Source organism: Lissotriton vulgaris, chromosome 4_1, assembly GCF_964263255.1.
Source record: "Lissotriton vulgaris chromosome 4_1, aLisVul1.2, whole genome shotgun sequence".
NCBI lineage: Eukaryota > Metazoa > Chordata > Amphibia > Caudata > Salamandridae > Lissotriton > Lissotriton vulgaris.
The window spans coordinates 1,753,498,737-1,753,519,088 of record NC_141691.1 but is presented as its reverse complement, the minus strand read 5'-3'; positions in this window follow the sequence as shown (position 1 = coordinate 1,753,519,088).

Genomic DNA, 20,352 nt, shown 5'->3' with positions numbered 1-20,352 from the left:
GGGTAAACACCTATGTGGGTAAAAAACCTAGGACATCAGCAAAAATGAATGACCAATTAACTTAAACCAGTAGGTGTGAAGAATGAACGAAAAATTAAAATTGTATACAAATATATATTTAATAAGTATTAAATAAAAATCATATAGCGAGGCAAACTATATGATCAAATAAAAATATAATTCATTAAAAACAAACACAAGTGTCATAATACAATACAGTTCCTAAAAATCATGCACATGGTAGAGAACAATACATTCATATAATTAAATGACATGAGAATACAGTTATGAGGCAACTCGACGCGCGTTTCGGCAGAAAACCGCCTTCTTCAGGAGTCTCTGCTGATAATATTGATGTATTATTCTAGAAGTTGTAGATGTCTTCATATATATATAGAGTCAGAGCCACTTGATAAAGGCTTATACCTTAGTTCGCATAGACATCGTCTTATTTCCCACACGTGATGTTCAATGACAACCACAAACGGATAGAGCTGAGGTTCGGGCGATGATCAATGAGTCATCTCAACAATCCTGGTGCTCTAAAATTCTAAAGATGGGACTTCAAGTTTTGCCGTGGATGCTGATACTGCCAAGTAAAGCAACTGGTTTATAGCTTTCGTATTCACAAAGAATATCTCAAACGGGATTCTTAATCGTGATTGATAAAACTCGGCGATTTGAAGATAGCGGAACCAGTAAAACTTTCGTATTTATAAAGGATATATCATACGGGATTCTTGATCGTGGTAGAAAAGGCTCGGCGATGTAAAGATAACGGAAACAGTAAAACTTTTTCAAGAAATGGATCGTGCGGGCAGCAAGATGGTGCTGCTCCAAACAACGTGGACCGTCACATCGGATCCATTGATTTAAGAAGTGCTGCAGGCAGATAGAGGTCTACTTAAGTGCACTAAGACACACGAGGGAAGGGGGTGGGCACAAGACGGTTTATACAGTCAGCTCCCTTGCGTGGGTGAAGTGCACCATCCAGCAGTTTTCCAGCTGAATCGCCTTAGTATTTGTGGGCGGTACCAACTCCTCAGAGGCATATTTCCACCTGAGCAGTAAGTGAATTCAGAACCTCTTTGCATTCTTCCTCTTTAGGGGTTCTGTATTTCTCTTCTCAGGGAGAGGTGGTGGGAAAGCGTTGCTTCTATTGGGATGTTTACAGTGTCTGGCAGCCCCCAGTTGCGCAGGCTGCTTTCCAAATGAGGAGTGCCGGGAGGAGGCTCAGCCTGACCTGTTTCGTCTCTCCTGATATCCTGCTTCCAGTCAGGTGATGGGCCTTTGACCAGCCCCGGCACAGCAGCTAGATTGGACCCTTGTGCAGATGATTGCTGTGGATCAGCTCTTCTTGGTGGGACCCTCAACATGAAAATGAGCCAGAATTCCATGTGGCTTCTGTCTGCCACCCACAGTCTGCCCTCAGGTGCCAAACATTACAGACAAAGCAGTGACCTTGATGGAAAACGTGCAAAAGAAAGTCATAAATATTTAGTGTTGCTTCTCTCGTCTATCTTCTATGTTCTCTGTAAGAATGTGGGTATGACTGGGTATCCCAATGCACTGTAAGGTCATCATTTGCTAAGTTTTAAAATTTGCAATGAAAAATATGTTGTATAATGCACCACTTTTGCCATTTAAAAAAACATTATTGGGGGAGAACCACCCTTCACTCCCCCCAAGCCCACTTGCAAAAGTCAGGCTGGTTCACTGCGTACCATAGAGAGACTGGTCTGACAAAATATGCCAGGGCTGCATTGGGTTCCCAGTTCGGCCCTGGCCTGAGAGCTACTGACTGGGTCCAGAGCATTGGGGGCCCCCTCCATGTACTTTGCAGGGGGGCCCCTCAAGTTTCGTTACGCCACTGGGCATACACAGACCCCCACTCGCAACTGATTCCTCTCCGAGAACTCCAACAAGAATGGTGTGTGCTCCCTTACCATGCCCATGTGCCTGGCTCCCAACACCTTTGAAGTGCACCATTGCAGAACATGTGCCTCTCATGCGCATGGTTCATGAGTGTGCTCATATGTCCCATCGTGCCCACCACGCCTACAGCTCTATCAGGGACTGTGGAGGTCTCAGCCCCACAGGTTGCTCCTGACGAAGTAAGGGACGTCAGTTAGAGTTGTGACTTCTCTTTCCCTGCTGGAATAGTGCTGCTGTGGATCCGGTGATTCCATGCCTTGGGACAAACCTACAAACCTTTCTTCTGATCGTGCTCATTATTCTCCCTATCACTAAGTTCACACAATGTCCACCCTCTGGCTTGTGGTGTGGAATCTGTGCAGAGCTGGGGGCAGTTCAGGACAGAAAGGGTGGATGGGATGGGACAGGGAAAGTGTGCTTAGACAGGGGTGGGGATGCAGGAGGGGCTGGGACTTTATCAAACAGGAAGCTGGATCTCAGAGGGTCTGGGGCACTGTGTGGCAATTGAAGAGGGACTGCACTTACTGGGATAGGAATCGAAGGCAGGCTCTGTCTAGGAGGGGTTTGAAATGAATAGAACTAACAGAGTTTGGTGATGGGTCTGGAGGGGCTTAGTGAAATGCAGGGCTATAGCCAGAAGGGTATCATGGCTGTCAGTGGCCAGGACAGGCTATGGTCACTGGAGAGGGGATGTACTCAGAAAAGACAATGCTGTGTCCAGGAAGCGGAGAGGTCTTCACAAGTCCAAAAGGGGCTTCGGTGCCAGGAGGCGGGAAGGGTCGCTGCAAGGTGGGACTATATAGATGAAGTCGAGAAGCTGTCCTCCTCCTTAGTGGTGGCAGTGGAACAGGACTGCAGAGTGCAGGATCGTAGGTGGATTCCACGGAGAATTTCAACCAGAATGTTCTGTCTGGCTTATTTCTAAATGCCTCGGAATGCTCCTTTTCTTATAAACAATCAAGCACTCAATGAAAGCTAGCGTCTGTGTGAACCCCGCAGTAGTCATGTTGTTGCACAAGGCAACTCCCACAAGTATAGAACAATATACACTAGCTGTTGTCAAACCTTTCTCTTTTGGTAGACTGTGGCGATGACAACATTCTAAGCAGCACTGTGTTAGAAGGGGCCAGCTAGACTCAGTCCACTTTGTTGAGATTGTGTGTGAGACCGAGCCGAGTCCCTTACAAGTTGGCATGAGAATGCAGGAAGGCTGGTGGGGCTGGGAGGGCTGCTGTCCACCACTTCTAGTTCCAGGGGTCTGTGTTCCATCACACTTGTAGGACCGCACAGGATGCAAAAAAGGGGATCTCAGACGTTTAGGAGAACCACTCACTCCACTGGCAACAAATGCTGAACAGGAAGCACCATGAACGAATGAATGTCCTGGTTTTGAGGTAGTTCTAGATCAGAGCAGTCTTCACTGCCCTGATAGGCACCCATAGTCTCATTTACCACTGCCCGATAGGTACTCATAGTAGATGGTTACATTGCCTTCTCAACGGAGTAGTCTTCTGCCCTTCTGGACAGGCTTATATATGTGTCAGTCATACCGAGGTAGATGTTGTATAAAGTTCAACTTCCAGCGATTTGGGTGAAACATGGGTGTTGCTTAGGAATTTCGTGGCCAGGGGGCTGCCTTCTCCTACTGCTGTGATAGTCTGAAAGTTTATTTGGAGAAGATTGTACCGACCTGGGGTGTGGTGGGCCATTTATCAGTGCACCCTTTTTAGTCTGGGAGAACGCAGTGCACTTGTGTTTTTTAATCTGACTCTTACCAGAGTCCTTCGTCCTGCCAAATCCAGCTTGCATTCTGCTGCAGATCTTCAAGGGAGCTCTAAGAACTTTCCTATGTTTCCCACTTGCACCAGAGAAGGGCAGAAAGGAATCTAGTCTGCACACAAAGAAGATTTTTTGCATTGGTGTTGGAATGGGGCATGGAATAACAGAAGATCACAGGTCATCCACTTTGGGAGAGATTCCAGACCTCAGGTACTGCTTTTGACTGTTCTGTCTGAACTGTAATATTTGAGTTGGTCATTGAATTCCAGCGCCCTTCGCTGATTTCTCCCTGTTGCTCTGACATCCTGACCATCGTTAGAGCCCTGGTGAATATCTCTCAGCATAGATCCTGTATGGTTGCCACAGTGTCCATGTCCCCATTCTTGGCACTTTAACCCTCCTCACACAGAGTTGCACACTCAAAATTCTGTACTGCCATCCTGCAACTGCAGTACAGTCGCTAAGGTAGTCTATTTACTAAAGAATCACCAAAACTCATAGCAAAGCTAAGCAACATCTGTACAGAAGCCAACAATCAGTGTCTACTATTTATGTCTGAGGCATAATTGGCACAAAGCAGGGATACTTTGCTTTCTCCAGGCAATGGCTGGATCTGCTGGTTGTTATTATACCCTGCGCTTGTATAGAATTAGAACATTGGAACCTTGAGAGCTCCATTGACGATAATGGAGCAGCTCCAGGATTATAGTGGCTGACATAAGACCAGAGCTTCAACATTCCAATGTTTGTCTTTTTATTTATCCCTTTTTAATCTAGAACCTTTTACCCTTTAGTGAGTGGAATGTTCGAATAGCCTTATAGCCCTCTGCCTCGGGCTATACAGGGCCTTTAACAACCGGTATAGCCCTCGGCAGTGAGCAAAAAGGCTATATTGTAATTAAGTCCAAACTTTCAAATGATAGAGTGTGCCTCTGCTTATTATACCTACAGCCCACTCATTTTTAGGTCAAAGCCTGCATTGCAGGGCATGGCCCTGCTGCAGGCAAAGAGATATTGTGAGCAGGGGATTTCAGTATGGCATGAAGCCACGCCCCTTTTTTCCATTGGCAGGCCTCTTGAAACGGTGGCCTGCCATTGGAAAAAGCTCCTGTTTAGCAGATTTGTCTGCTCTGGATCCCACCTCTCGAGGACTCCATGACCTGCCTTACGGTAGCACGGCAATATTTTCAGAAATATTGCCTTGGCAACCATGAGGCAGGTCAGGGAGTCCTGGAGGGGCGGGAATCAGTATCGTGCGCCGCAAGTAACAATTATCACAGCATGAGACCCCACTTATCACAGCATGTCAACAGGCGCCCCAGGCTGCTGGAGCACTCAACTATAATTAATGTGCAGTTGAGTGCTCCAGCAGCGTGGGGCGCCTCTCTGCATGCTGTGATAATTATCACTTTGGGGCCTCATGCTGTGATAATTAGGGCGGCATGCTCTATTGGCAGCACTGAACATTTTCAAAGAAGGCGAAGCAGCAACATTTATTGGAGACACTCACCCTCACGCCCTCACCCCCCTCACTCGCCCTCACCCCCTCACACCCCCTGACCCCTCACACACCTCCTCACCCTCACACCCCCTCACTCTCACACACCTTCACACCCCCTCACCCTCACACACCCTCTCACCCCCTCACCTTCACACACCGCCTCACCCTCACACCCCCTCACCCTCACACCGCCTCACCCTCACACCCCTCACCCTCACACTGCCTCCCCCTCACACCCCCTCACCCACCCTCACTCACCCTCACACCCCCTCACTCACCCTCACACCCCCTCACTCACCCTCACACCCCCTCACGCTCACACCCCTTCACTCTCACACCCCCCCACTCTCACACCCCCTCACTCTCACACACCCTCACTCTCACACACCCTCACCCCCTCACCCTCACAACCCCTCACCCCCTCTCACCCTCACACACTCTCACCCTCACACCCCCTCACCCTTACACACTCTCACCCTCACACCCCCTCACTCTCACACACCCTCACCCTCACACCCCCTCACCCCCTCTCACCCTCACACACCCTCACTCACTCTCACACCCTCACCCTCACACCCCCTCACACCTCTCACCCTCACACCCCCTCACCCTCTCACCCTCACACCCTCACACACCATCACCCTCAAAAACCCTCACCCTCACACACCCTCACCCTCACTCACCCTCACACACACTCACACACCCTCACACACCCTCACATACCCTCACCCGCATAGCATAACAAAACATAGCATAGCATAACGAAACACAGCATAGCATAGCATAACAAACAAAAGCATAGGATAGCAAAAACACAGCATAACAAAACAAAGCATAGGATAGCAAAACAAAACATAGCATAACAAAACAAAACATAGCATAGCATAGCATAACAAAACACAACAAAACATAGCATAGCATAACAAAACATAGCATAACATAACAAAGCATAGCAAAACAAAACATATCATAGTAAAACAAAACATAGCATAGCATAACATAACACAACAAAACATAGCAGAACAAAACATAGCATAACATAACATAAAACAAAGCATAGCATAACAAAACATAGCAAAACACAGCAAAACATAGCATAGCATAACAAAACAAACCATAGCATAACATAACAAAGAATAGCAAAACAAAACATAGCATAGTAAAACAAAACATAGCATAGCATAACATAACACAACAAAACAGCAGAACAAAACAGCATAACATAACAAAACATAGCATAACATAACATAACATAAAACAAAGCATAGCATCACAAAACATAGCAAAACACAACAAAATATAGCATAGCGTAAAACAAAACATAGCATAGCATAACATAACACAACAAAACAGCAGAACAAAACAGCATAACATAGCATAACATAATATAAAACAAAGCATAGCATAACAAAACATAGCATAACAAAACATAGCAAAACGCAACAAAATATAGCATAGCATAACTAAACACAACAAAACATAGCATACATAACAAAACACAGCATTGCAAAGCATAGCAAAACATAGCATAGCATAAGAAAACACAACAAAACATAGCATAGCATAACCAAACACAACATAGCATAGCATAACAAAACAAAGCTTAGCATAACAAACATAGTATAACAAAGCATAGCATAGCAAAACAAAGCATAGCATAATAAAACACAACAAAACATAGCATAGCATAACAAATCATAGCAAAACACAACAAAACATAGCATAGCATAACAAAACATAGCATAACAAAACATAGCATAGCAAAACAAAGCATAGCATATTAAAACACAACAAAACATAGCATAGCATAACAAATCATAGCAAAACACAACAAAACATAGCATAGCATAACAAAGCATAGGATAGCAAAACTAAACATAGCATAACATAACAAAACAAAGCATAGGATAGAAAAACTAAACAGCATAGCATAACAAAACAGCATAACATAACAAAACATAGTATAACAAAACACAACAACACATAGCACAACAAAACATAGCATAACATAACAAAGCATAGCATAACAAAACAAAGCATAGCATAACAAAACAACAAAACACAACAAAACATAGCATAGCATAACAACACACAACAAAACATAGCATACATAACAAAACATAGCATTGCAAAGCATAGCAAAACCTAGCATATCATAACAAAACACAACAAAACATAGCATAGCATAACAAAATACAACATAGCATAGCATAACAAAACACAACATAGCATAGCCTAACAAAACAACGCTTGGCATAGCATAACAAAACATAGCATAACAAAGCATAGCATAACAAAGCATAGCATAACAAAGCATAGCATAACAAAGCATAGCATAACAAGGCATAGCATAAAAAAACATAGCATAGCATAATAAAACAAAACATAGCATAACACAAAATAGCATAACAAAGCATAGCATAGCATAGCATAACGAAACATAACAAACCATAGCATAGCATAACAAAACAAAGCATAGGATAGCAAAACTAAACGGAGCATAGCATAACAAAACAAAGCATAGGATAGCAAAACAAACATAGCATAGCATAACAAAACATTGCATAACATGACAAAACATAGCATAACAAAACACAACACATAGCATAACAAAACAGCAAAACACAACAAAACATAGCATAGCTTAACAAAACACAACAAAACATAGCACAGCAAAACAAATCATATAATAGCATAGCAAAAAATAGCATATCAAACACAACAAAACAGCATAGCATAACAAAACATAGCATAGTAAAACAAAGCATAGCATAATAAAACACAACATATAGCATAGTATAACAAAACATAGCATAGCAAAACATAGCATAGCATAACAAAGCATAGCATAACAAAGCATAGCATAGCATAACAAAACATAGCATAACAAAACATAGCATAGCAAAACAAAGCATAGCATAGCAAAACGCAACAAAACATAGCATAGCATAACAAAGCATAGCATAGCAAAACACAACAAAACATAGCATAGCATAACAAAACAAAGCATAGGATAGCAAAACATAGCATAGCATAATACAACAAAGCATAACAAAACATTGCATAGCATAACAAAACATAGCATAGCAAAACAAAACACAACACATAGCATAACAAAACATAGCAAAACACAACAAAACATAGCATATCATTTCAAATCATAGCAAAACACAACAAAGCATTGCATAGCATAACAAAACAAAGCATAGGATAGCAAAAAACATAGCATAGCATATTAAAACAAAGCATAGAATAGCAAAACAAAGCATAGAATAGCAAAACAAAACATTGCATAGCATAACAAAACATAGCATAGCATAACAAAACATAGCAAAACACAACAAAACATAGCATAGCTTAACAAAACACAACAAAACATAGCATAACAAAACAAAACATATCATAGCCTAGCAAAACATAGCATAGCATACCAAACACAACAAAACATAGCATAGCATAACAAAATATAGCATAGCAAAACAAAGCATAACACACACAGCCAAACACACACAACCACGCACACACAACGACAACCACACACACAACCGCACACACAACTATCTATCTATTTATCTATCTATCTATCTATCTATCTATCTATCTATCTATCTATCTATCTATCTATCTATCTATCTATCTATCCATCTATCAATCTATCGCCCTCACTCCTATCTATCTATCTATCTATCTATCTATCTATCTATCTCCCTCACTCTATCTGTCTATCGATCTATCACCCTCACTCTATCTTTCTATCGATCTATCGCCCTCACTCTATCTGTCTATCGATCTATCGCCCTCACTCTATCTGTCTATCGCCCTCACTCTATCTATCTATCTATTGCTCTCACTATCTATCACCCCCACTCTATCTATCTATCTATCTATCTATCTATCTATCTATCTATTGCCCTCACTATCTATCGCCCTCACTCTATCTATCTATTTATCTAGATACTGATCGCCTTCACTCTATCTATCTGTCTATCTATCTTTCTATCGCCCTCCCTCTATCTATCTATCGCCCTCCCTCTATCTATCTATCGCCCTCCCTCTATCTATCTATCGCCCTCACTCTATCTATCTATCGCCCTCTATCTATCTATCTATCTATCTATCTATCTATCTATCTATCTATCTATCTATCTATCTTTCTATCTATCTATCTATCGATCTATCTATCTATCGCCCTCACTCTGTCTATCTATCGCCCTCACTCTATCTATCTATCCCACTCACTCTATCTATCGCATCACCACAGCATTACTCAGCACCACCACAGCATCACTAAGGGGCACAACAACATCACTATGCGCTACCACAGGATCATTGAATGCCACAGCATCACTAGTCGCCACCACAACATCACTCAGCACCACCACAGCATCAATCTGTGCAACCATTCAACAACAACTGGGTCAAATATGTTCTCTCAATGTTTCAAGCTTTATTACAAATGTCACAAAAAGAGGTTAGTATTTCACTTCTGTTCTTGGATTTTCATCACAATAAAATACACTGAACATATTCTTCACAAAAGTTATTTACAAAAGTTTAAGCTATTGCCATTATAAATTACAATAACTTTTATTTAAGTATTAATTATTAAAAAAATGAAAAGCCATTGTTATTTGTAATATCAATACATCTAAGTCACGTGAATACAACACATATTGCATTACAAATGCTATAGGTGTCACAAGTTATAATTATTGGCACTGTGAATGACAAAGCTATGATTTTTGCTATTTTCAAAACCAACACATAAATAAAAAATGTGTCATTTACAATACCAATAGCTCAAACTTTCCTAATGCGAGACCTATTGCATTGCAAATGCTTGTTATTCGTCAGATGTGGCAACTCATCTTGGACTGTTTTTTTCTTGCATTCTGTTACTTGGTGTTTTAATTTTCCATTGTAAATGAAGAATTGCTGGCATCTTATAGAAAGTAAACAATAATTTATTAAATTGGACAGTTAAACGGAGCTCCCACAGCTCTCAGCTGGTCTGACCCTTTATCAGGTAACCTGGTTTCTCTGAAGAATCCATGGCTCGACCTTGGTAGCTTGGCTCAGCCGCAAAGCTTTCTAAAGCAAAATTATTGTGCAACAACTAACTACATGACTCATACGGATGATAAAATAAAACAAACATTTGTAAAAGGTTCAGGGTAGGCTAGTTGAAATAGATGGATTTGATCCAGAAATTAAAGAAATCTAATGTAAGGATCAAAAGTTAAACAAAAAACGAATTGTGGGTACCTTGGATAAAAATCTTCTCTCCAGTCCCATACACTAATAATTATTTTCTCGTAACAACCAGAACAGAAAAGCAGCTAAGCATACATTTCTGAAACTGAAGGAACCAATGAGTCCCATTTACCTTCTTCAGGTGAAATATGTCTCTTGAGAAACAGATTTGAAATATGGCTCACTCAAAGGTGTTGCTGAAATCTGCTTTGATTTGCACGTTTGTAGTTGTAAAGCCGGCCTTTCATCCTTCTGCGATGGTAAGTTGAGAACATGATAGGAATCTGAGCACTGAGAGGCCATGTCAGGTATTATGAGCTGCAATATACATTATTTGATAAAATACAGCATCATAAACTTAATAATCATAATACTGATAGTTTACAGTGCTTAGAAACTGCATAAGTGTGGTAGTTAGCACATAAATAAGTTTGTAGCTCACCCCATCTTTACTGTAAAATGTTAGGGATATACATAGCATGACAAGTGCAATGCCAGGGGCGGCTGGTTGAATTTTAAACTGGTAAGACGTAAGCAGAACAAATCAACGTGAGCAAGTGCAGCGAACGAGCCTGACGGCAATAAGGGGGGTTCGGAGATCTGTTCACCCCCAGCTCCCCTCTCAGTATTCCTGAGCCACCTTCTTTCGGTCTGCACCCCACAGCCCCAGTTAGTATCTCTATGCCCAACTCTGAGTCCAGGCCCAGACTGGCTGTTGCGGGCACCGGGCAATCCCCCGGTGCGCCGCACAGGTGGGGCCGGTTTTGGGCCCCTGGGGGCCTTTTTGTTACAGGGCCGTTTTTGAAGCTTAGCTACAAAATCGGCCCTGTAACAAAATCGGCCTAAAACCGACCCTGGCAAAGAACTCGCCCGCACCCCCAACCCACCCCCCTTCTGCCGAGCACTGTACCAGGGCCGGTTTTGGTTCCCAGTCCGGCCATGTCTGAGTCTGTAACCCTCATGGCCTCTCTGTCAATGCCCCTATGCACTCCTCACAGCATCTGTCAGTGTTCATTTGCACTCTTCAAGGCCTCTCTGCCACTATGCATTCCTCATGCCCTCTGAGTATGAGTCTTTAACCCTCTTGGCCTCTGTCAGTGTCTCTATGCACTCTTTGGCCTCTCTGTGTCCCTATGCACTCTTTGTCCCCTAAGTGTCCCCATGCACTCTTTATTGCCTCTGTCAGTGTCCCTATGCACTCTTTATGGCCTCTCTGTCAGTGTCCCTATGCACTCTGTATGGCCTCTCTGTCAGTGTCCCTATGCACTCTTTATGGCCTCTCTGTCAGTGTCCCTATGCACTCCTTCTTGAGTCCGTAACCCTCGTGGACTTGTACACCCAGCATTCCTGATCTGTAATCCTCTGGTCTCCTTCGGTGCTTGCCCGCTTCACCCTTAGTTGTGGAAATGCATGTTTTATTCACACAGATTTGTGTTGGCATCGATCACTGTGCACAACGTGACACTTGTTTCAACAGAGCACCGCAGCCTTACAGATAGAAACCATGCAGCAGAGAGTATCGATATTACATGGCTGTTTCCGTATAGGTAGAGCTGCTTCTGCAAACCTAATATTCAAACAATAATCACATAAAATGAGCATGCGATGATGCGAAGCGCTAGCATCCGCTATGGTCAAGCCAGTTCGCAAACAGCATATGTATGCACCCCTGGGGACAGGCTTGTACTTAGAAACTAATCAATAAGTATCAATTGCCTCGGACTAAACTAGTCCAGTACAATGACAAAGGACGAACCGGTCTCAGGAGGGATTTAATATCACTGGGGTGAAGGGACAAGATAACACAGGCTCAGTGTATAGATTGTGAAGCTAAAAATGCCAGGCAAAGGAATGTGTCAATTTTATCACAGCGCTGCGGTACACAATAGGCACTTGACATACCCTATAAATAGAAAGTAATTGCCAACTTTTGCAAGATTTCCCCCCCTCCCCGGACCATTTCACCCCAAGACACAGAACTGACCCGTGGATATGCTGCCAGTGATACTCCTCGCTCCACACCTCGATCATGGTGCGCACGTCGCAGGTCCCCTTCTCGGCCTCCGTACCGGCTCCAGGCCCTGGTGTGAGTGCTGCTCCGATGAACTGAAGTATGACAAGACAGTGCTTCTCCCAGTCGCACTCAAGTGTGAACACGGCCGAGAAACCCGAGCCCACCGTCCGCATCAATGCGAATTTCAGGGCACCTGTGACATTTCAAAAGCGAAACCATACCATGCAGTTTAACAGAGAGGCACCCCTCCTACACCCCGCCCCCTCTCGGGATGACCAATCCACTACCTCTTGTCTCCTTCGGCTGCAGCCTGGCCCACACCATCCCATTGAAATGAATGGAGTTTTTTTTTTGTCCTCATTCTGCACCCAACTAGCTCCATTCTACCTTAGAGATATCAACACACTGCCTCAGCATACTGGATATGTAGGCGTCTGGAGATTTTAACTATCACCTACCAGTGTTATTGAATACTCAAAGGTTTTTAAGGAGACCTGTGGGGAGCTACCATACTGGGCGCAACCAAACCATCCACATGAGGGCGCAACCTAATGACTCCGGATGTATCAGCGAAATAGTAGGGCAGCGTAATCATAGGACAGGGGCGGAAAAAAAACATCCGTCATCTCAATATTGCCCCATTTCAGAAGATTCCAAAAAGCTGGTTTATTTTGATTGCCTGATCTCATGATTTCCAGTCTAGAGACCTGCAAGACTGATGCCTGCCAGTCCAGAAAAGAAGGTGATGAAGATTCCTTCAATTTTTTACACATTTCTCTTCTGGTCAACAGGATAGCATAGAAAAGAAGTTGTTTAGCGGGGCCTGTTATACCTTCCAACAAACCAAATATAACCAACAAAGGATTAATTGTGATGGAACAACCAAGAGATGATGTCAATAATTTGCTTATGGAATCCCAAAAGGAGGACAAGCCTGGACAGTCAAAAAACATATGAATATCGGAAGCAGCTATTGCCCCGCACCTCATGCATTGTACTGGAGGACCATTTGAAAATGTTGAAAGTCTCTGTGGTGAATAATAAGCCCTATGTAGGGTGAAAAGATGATTCCTTTGAAGCCAGGCTGGTTTGACCACCTCCCACAAAGTCTGAAATGAATGAAGTCTTGCTTATTCCTTACCGGGCCACTGTAATGTGCGCCCAAAGACCTCCTTGTAGATGGCATTGTAATTTACGGTCATCCCCTCCATGATGACATCACTCCTTGTGTGTGCTTAGAGGGCGAGCAATAGTCCTCGCCCCAGCCAGCACATGCGCAGGAGGTCCCTGACCTCACCCCTTTCTAAACAAAAACTGAATTTGTATTCAACACAAAGCAGTGAGCATTTCAATTGAATCAAATGAAGTGCTCACTGCTGCGTGTTGAATACAAATTCCGGTTTTTTTTTTAGGACGGGAGCTGCTGCTTTGTGTACACAGTCTCTCTTATCTCCTCCCCGATCCTAGTCCCGAAGCTAGTGGGGCAATGCCCCTTTCGCCCCTTAACACCAGCCGCCACTGTGCAATGTCCTACTGCTCTGATGGTCTTAGATTCAGTCCCAGAACTCTGAAAAAAATAGATTCTTAAAAAATTAAACAAAGAAACTTGCCAAATAAGTTGTGCTTTAAATGAAGGAATATAAATATTTTAGTAGAAAAAGTGCCCATCATGGCTGGAGCAACAACTGTTATCAGGGGAGAGGCTTGCCAAGCGTCCTCTACATCAGGGGTACTTGGAAACATTTTCCTAGGGGCCAAAAAGTTTGGTCTGTGATGTGCCCGCAGGCTGCATTGATGCGAGCAGAGTGGAGGTTGGGCGAGGGGTCTGGGGGGAACTGGAGGGTAAGGTAGGTGTTGGAAAAGGAAAGGATTTACATCAAGTGGTTGAATTGAACAAACTGAAACCAGAGAACCTGGGATTAATCCAGGCGTCCCCACTTTTCCAAATCGTATGACGAGGGAGTTGTTTAATTTCACTTTCCCTCCTTTTCCTTCATTATCACACATAAGATGGCACCGAAATATATATTTCAGGATGTGCGCTGTACAAACCCTGACCCTGTCTTTGATTTATTAAACTATAATGTTGTTCATGTATAATAAGACCAGGCCACCCAAAAGTGCAGTTAACATCTGACTTGCCTTTTTAGTTCACTATTGGTGTTGTTGTCAGGTTAGGGGGAGAATTATTGTTTCCAAATTCATGTTTGAAAACTGTCACTTTTAATACTTCTCAATCCACTGATATAATTAATAATACTATGGAGAAAAAGTTCAGTATGTTAACGAAATTTACTTTTTGAATTTTGAAGACTGTCGTAATTTTATTCTTTTACTGCAATATGTCTTTAAAAGTGAAGGTGTTTCTAAAGTTAAGTGCAGGACTCCCTAGTTACTTCCTTTCTTTAACACCAATTAACCTTGAAAAAAATTATTGATTGTCTATTTAAAATCTTTTTATTGTTAGTGCTGAGTGCAGTAAACAGCAGCCCAGTGCTCCCGTTGATCAGCAGGGCCGTACATGCGGCCCCCGAGCTGTACTTCGAGTATCCATGCTCGGTTCTATGATAGAACCACGAGTGGATAAACCACGTGTGCCTCTACCATGCAACCTAAACAACAAATGCATCTTAACTTCCCATTCCTTTATCATGCATGCCCTTACCACATAATTTCGTGGTAAAGACATGAATGGTAAAGGGTATGCATGGCTAAGGTCGTTACCCCCCTGCCCTAAGTTACAAACTCCCCCCTGCCCCCTACCCACCCTGGGTTCCAAATACCCCTACCCGCTCCCAACCCCCACACTGTCCCTAACCCTTAAACACTACCTTGACCCCTGCTACCCCCTTGTGCTATCTCTACAACTACCCTAATCCCTTCTACTGCACGTAGGCAAACCCCTATTTTAAAAAATGACCCCGACCCCAACCCTAAAAACTACCCTGACCCCCTAACCCTAAAAAATGCTCCGCCTTCCCCAAAGCCCTAAAAACTACCCAGCTACCCATTCCCCTCCCCCGGCTCTGAGGCCTAAAATCCTAATGCCTAATAAAGAGAACTACCCGACCCCCCAGCGCTAAAAACTACCCTGACCCCCCAGCCGTGAAAACTGCACCAGACCCCCAGCCATGAAAACAACCCCTGACCCCCAGCCGTGAAAACTACCCCTGACTCCCCGAGCCCTGAAAATTAGACAACCCCCCCAAGCCCTGAAAACTACCTCCGACCCCCCAGCCCTGAAACCTACCTCCAACGCCCAGCCCTGAAATCTATCCCCTACTCCTTCAGCCCTGAAAACTAGCCCTGAACCCCCCAGCCCTGAAAACTACCTCCAATCCCCGAGCCCTGAAAATTACCTCCAACCCTCAGCTCCGAAAATTACCCCAGTCCCAACCCCAGCACATAAAACTATCTCGACCCCCCAACCTACTAAACTACCACAAAACAACTCCCAACCCACTCCCCAGCCCAGAACTACACTCAGCCCCACTTACCTCAACGCTTCCTGCGAGGTCTTCCTGCTGCGGTCCACAGCAGATAGGCCACGCATTGCTTTAACCAAGCATATGCGTGGTTAGGGCATATGCGTGGTTAAGGCAATGCTGGTTTAGCTTGCGGAGTCAGAATACTTGAGGTAGTGTTTTCCGACTGTTTCCTTCAGAATGAAAGACGTAGCCGAGTGGATGATGAACAGCCGCCTGAAGCTGAACTCAGACAAGACGGAAGTCCTCATCCTTGGATCATCACCCTCTGCCTGGGACGACTCCTGGTGGCCCCCTGCCCTGGGCAACGCACCCAAGCCAACGGACCATGCACGCAACCTGGGCTTCATCCTGGACTCCTCCCTCTCGATGACCAGACAAGTCAACGCCGTGTCATCATCATGTTTCAACATCCTACACATGCTCCGAAAGATCTTCCGATGGATCCCCACCGTAACCAGGAAGACGGTCACCCAGGCATTCGTCACCAGCCGACTGGACTACGGAAACACCCCCTACACCGGAACCACAGCCAAACTACAGAAAAGACTCCAACGCATCCAGAACGCCTCCACACGACTCATCCTGGACATCCCCCGACACAGCCACATCTCCGGACACCTGAGAGACCTGCACTGGCTCCCCGTCAGCAAGAGAATCACGTTCCGACTCCTCACCCATGCACACAAGGCCCTCCACGACCTGGGCCCCAGATACCTCAACAACCGCCTGACCTTCTACACTCCCACCAGCCAGCTACGATCTACAAGCCACGCCCTCGCTGCCGTTCCACGCATCCAAAAAGCCACCATGGGAGGAAGATCCTTCTCCTACCTGGCAGCCAAGACTTGGAACTCCCTCCCAATCCACCTCCGTCTGACCCTAGACCACCTCTCCTTCAGGAAGCAACTCAAGACCTGGCCTATTCGAGCAGTAGCGGACCCACCCCCCCCCAAACGCCTTGAGACCCTCCGGGTGAGTAGCGCGCTATACAAATTGACTGATTGATTGATTGATTGATTCCATGCTCAAAACATCAAAACAAGCACAAGGCTGAATACAGAGAGGAAGACCTGGCGCACATTCGAATGCAGGTGAGATATGAGAAAAATTGTGAGGAGGACATGATGTATTGTGAAAAACATTACAACTTATCTAGAGAGTTCCAAATACTAGTTCTAAGGGATATTATTGAAGAGACAGTACAAAGGAGTAAGCCTTCGGGCTGGCTAAAAAGAAATATGGAGAAGGTGTGGGGGTCCCTTAAGTGTATGAACTGCTTGCAGTCTCCCTTTTGGCAGTTTTATATAGTGCCAAACTTGAACCAAAGACACTAGAACATTTACATTGCACAAAGTTTTCCAGGCATAGGGAGATTAAGTGATTTATCCAAAATCACAGGATGTTGAGCCAATGTCGGGACTCAAACCCGCCCAACAGTTCAAAGTTCGGCAGCTCACACCATATGCCACCTTCCTCCACCTGGTTTCAAAGATCGTGAATGCAGCATCAGGACCAGAAAGTAAATAGGTTTCTGGGCCCTCGTGTAGTTCCACGGCTAGCACTTCCCTTAGCACCTCTTAGCAAAGGGGAGGTTGTTTAAGGCTCAACTTCGAGATGTCAACAGGTATCAAAGGGTGTGTGATGTCACTACCGCTCCCATTCACTTTTTAGCAAATTGACGTAGGAGGCTACTCCGCTAACACGGAGGAGCGTCACCCCACTGCTCCGCAGCAGGAAGCATAAAATGATAATAACTTGTGTTATTATCAATTTATGTTTCTTTCTGTGGCAGCAGCTTTCTGGGCGGGGCTGGGCTCCTCCGAGGACAGAGGAGGAGGGGAGGCATGGTTTGTCAACTCCTAAGTGCACATGACTGTTTGGTCAGCCCTCTCGTGCCACCGAAAGCATGCACACTTCCCATATTCTCCGTGCAGGTTGCATTACAGCCTGCATGGAGAACATGCCAAGGGCCCCATTCCCTGACTGAGCGCCGATCCACGGCGCAAACACCAATCATAACGCTGCATTGCGATTCGCTATCGGGAGCCTGGGAGTCGGGTGCTTCCTGTATCCTGCTACAGAACAGGAGCAGGAAGAAGAGGACGTAGGAGAGGTGGCGACTGTCGGACGTCCCAAAAAGTTTTTTTCACCCCTCCCTCGCCGCTACTGGAGAAGGCATGGCAAAGGCATATATGTCCAGGCCCAGACTGGCCGTAGCGGGCACCGGGCAATTCCCCGGTGCGCCGCAAGGGTGGGGGCCGATTTTGTTACAGGGCCGTTTTTGCAGCATAGCTGCAAAATCGGCCCTACAACAAAATCGGCCAAAAACCGGCCCTAGCAAAGCGCTCAGCGGCACCTCTAAATAGAAAGTGGTATCAATTGCAGAGATCATTCCTTTCTATTTGAGGTTTATTTAGTAACTATAAGAGGGTTTAATATTTATCAGACCCAAGAATGACATTTGCTGTTTCTCGTCGCTGTTTGACAGGCACGCACTAGAGAAATCTAGATGTATCAATCAGACTACATGGCTTAGGTGACATGTTATTAAGCTTTTCCTGAAACCCACTTGTGTTTGATTAGGTGTTCATCAGTTTGCAAAGACTGAAAAACCTTCACTAAGGTGGGGTTTTCATACCTGTACGTTTTTTTGATAAAAACGATTTTTTATATAGTGTTGTCAATATCTCCACTTTGTAAGTATTTAAATTGCTCTTCATACAACTAGAGTAGACATTTCGAATTTCGAATTGGAGCTTGTTATCAGTAGCTGGAAAGAGGCAATCATGTTATATGTCAGTCTGAAACCTACAACTTTGGGTGCGGTTCCCACAGGTTAAGAAATACTGTCTGTCTACAACTGATAAAAAAGTGATTCGAATTAAAACCAACATGCTCCCCTCGCCATTCCAAGATGTCTGCCTGAAATAATTTAGTTGGTATACCGTAGCTCTGCTTTAAAAGTTTTCAAAAGATGGTTAGCAGTCAGATTATTAACGGCATTGGTAACATATATATGTGACACCCATAGCAAGTGAAATGATAAATCCCTTGCTTAATAACTTATTTTCAAGCATTCATTTCAACATGTAAAGTTGTATTTAAACTGGATTTAGCGGCTTTGAAGTCAAAGCAAGCCTTACTCTGACCACTGTTTATAAAAGTACAGGCTTAATTTGTGCCGGTGGTGCGGACCAATACTGCATTTTGGTAACTGGCACTTATTGTTTATCAAAAGCAAGGAGCAGAAAGACAGAACTGGGGAGAAAAAGGAATAGAAAGCAAATCAGTGGCAATGGTAAAAGACAAGGATGAAAAAGAACCTCCAAGAGTAAGAACGAGAGAGGCAGAGCTCAGTGGCGGAAGAAAGAGACATTCATTGGAATCGAAAGGAGGCAGCAGCCTTGGTCAGGCATGTGGCAGCTGAGTCCCAGCACACAACAATGAAGGACTTGCTTAAGGCGTATTATCTTCACCAGCACGTTTGGGGAATGTGAAGGGCAGAGCTTGGACCGAGATATACTCGCATAATAGTCTCTGGAAGAACTTGTTCTGACCTCTTTTAAACCTCAGCGTCAGAGACGGAAAGTACCAGACACTAGACAACATGCGGTCAAGGCCAAATGTGTTCATGGGTTTATCAGGTGGTTTTGGGAAACCGTCCCAGGCTTTCCATTCACTGCCACGTTGCACTGACCTTAAAGAATTGCAAAGCTAGCATGTTTGTGATTAAGAACTCTCAACTGGGGACTATTATATACTAGTAGGGTGACCAGGTGTCCTGGGTTTCGGCCAGTGGTCCCGGCAGATTTCAGGAAATTTAGCCTAAGAGAGGGTACTGACAACTGTGGGAGCAGTGGTGGCTCGCCGTGGGAGTGCTGTGGGGCGGTGGTGCGGGAAGGAGCGGGGGGGGGGGGGGGGGGAATAGTTGAGTCCGACATACGATGGACATGTCCGACATACGATGGACATGAGCAAGGTACGTAATTAAATAAATAAAACAATTTACTTTGCACGCCTGCATTGCCAACTCGGTGATGCAGCACGCGCAAGGTAAATGGTTTATTTAATTATTTACCTTACTCCTGTCCGTCGTATGTCGGACTCCACTACCCCCCCACCCTGCAACTCCCCCGCCCACCGCCCGCAGCACTCCCACGGCGAGCCACTACTGGGTGGGAGGTATCTTTTTATGTTTTGCAAAGCAGGGAGTGTAAGCAGCTGTTATAAGAAAGCAATTTAATTAACAGGCATTCTACTGGCTTTAAAAATTACATTTTATTTATGTTCTTAGTGCCTCTTCTGTCATTCTCTGCTAAGGAGCACTGTCTTTCTGTGCTCTCGGTTGAAGTAAAATTGTAGTCCTACTTCTATTTTTTGGG